Source organism: Thermobia domestica, chromosome 3 (genome assembly GCF_964235325.1).
Source record: "Thermobia domestica chromosome 3, izTheDome1.hap1.1, whole genome shotgun sequence".
NCBI lineage: Eukaryota > Metazoa > Arthropoda > Insecta > Zygentoma > Lepismatidae > Thermobia > Thermobia domestica.
This window is the reverse complement of record NC_137456.1, coordinates 75118145-75120283: the sequence shown is the minus strand read 5'-3', so window position 1 is coordinate 75120283 and position 2139 is coordinate 75118145.

The following is a 2139-nucleotide window of genomic DNA, read 5'->3' as shown; positions in this document are numbered from 1 at the left end:
AACAATGTAAGTCGTAGCCATTCCAACTGCTGATAATAGATCCCGGTTTGGTAGCAGCAATTAATATGGATTATACCATCATACCGTACTTATCTCACAAAAGAAACAACACCATTTTCAGTGGGTAGAATTCCGATTTTCCTACTGTTTCCTCCCCATTTTCTTGAGACTCTCACTGACATTCCACTAAAGAGTAAAGTTTTCTGTAACCAATTTGTCCAAAATTGACTCTTTTCTTTTTTAATAATAGGTTAATGGAAAATTACAAATCTACATACGCTCCAGATTCTGGTGTATCAACGCATGGGTTTATTCAATGCCCCAGTTTGGATATATAACCGAGCCCCTAACAACAGCAGTGAACGATTGAACAAAGTACTGTGGCAAATTTTTCTACCTGTTGACGTCAATTCTCCTTAACAATTGCTCGCAAAATGCTGTTATCAAACTGAATGAATTATTTTTGACTTGACAGATGAATAAGGTTGGTGTTTCCAAACATAAATTTTCTGAACCATTTCTGACATTTGAGAACATTAAAATTCGTGTGACCATATACAGCATTAGTGATTGTAACATTAGGGAACCAAATGTCCTTGTTGAAACTTATAAAGCATAACACGCCGCATGCGTTCTTCTGACGCTGCCATGTTCATTTATCATTACCGTGCAGGCACACAACTTCTTGCAGAGCGTCTTTCCTCTGTACAGATATGACAGTGATAGCGTTGCGTGCATGATGTAATTGGTCATTTATCCATTACATAGGATAGTTTTATAGGCCGTGTAAAAAGTGTTTATTGGATGACCCAAAGAATGTCAAGTATTTTCGTCACTTCCGGTGACAACGAAAGTGCAAGGTTTCAAAAGTTACATTTTCGATCCCGAACATTATGGTCGCTAGGTGAACGAACTACAGACGTGTATATAATTCACATTTATTTTCACGCAATATGCTTCCTTATCTTCATTATCTTTGATTTATTTATTCTTTACAGATTTTTGTTTCGGAAATTTAGACCACAATAATTAATCTATCATGTTTAATGTTTACAATTCAACACACACACACAAAGAAAAAAAAAAGACGTTGCACATTTTGTATGTAGCAGATTTCCTGAGAGCTCACTGGAAACAAATAGTGACGAAAGTACTGGAAAAATTTAAGTATGTTATATTTGATTTATTCACATAATATAAACTATGAAAACCACGCACTTATTGGCACCGTAAAAGTGACATCCACAGATTTCCTTCCTTTCTCATTTAGCTTCCTTAATTTTACATCCTTCTGATATTGTTTCACTTCAGTAGGATCCTTCGAAGATAAAAAGGAGGGGCATCCCTAGGATAACTAATGAAAGGCACTGTTATTGCTGAAACGCAGATTAAGAGTACATGAAATGTATAAATATATGTGCACTTTAATCACCACAATTATTACAATTAAAATTTACGTTTAAATCAAGAATGTGCTTTCTTTGTATTATTCATAGAGAAATACTGTGGAAATACTCCACTTCATACACAGAGTTAGCATAAATGATCTATTCATTTTGAAAAAGCTATATTTTCAGAAGTATTACACCTACACACATGAAAGATAAATGAAAAGAACCACAAATTCACCAATTCTATACATTCTTTACAAATGTTCAATACGTGTCTCTTTGGTGACACAACACACGTCCAGACGATACACGAGCTCATTTCATATATTTTGCATCATAATCCTGTCATTTGTCTGTACTGCAGCACTAATGCGTTCTTTGAGCTCGACTAAGGACTGCGGTAGTGGAGGTGCATAAACAAAGTCCTTAACGTACCCCCACAGGAAGAAGTCTCAGGGCGTTAAATCAGGATATCTGGGAGACCAGAGGAACAAAGCGAGGTCATTCTCACCAATACGCCCAATCCAGGAATGTGGGATGTACCAATTTGTATTGTGCATTCCAGGTCGCAGCACGAGGGGGCACAAGACGGGGTACCCCTTCACTGACACATCCCGCAACGCTGGATATGGGCGTATTGGTGAGAATGACCTCGCTTTGTTCCCCTGGCTTCCCAGATATCCTGATTTAACGCCCTGCGACTTCTTCCTGTGGGGGTACGTTAAGGACCTTGTCTACGTACCTCCAC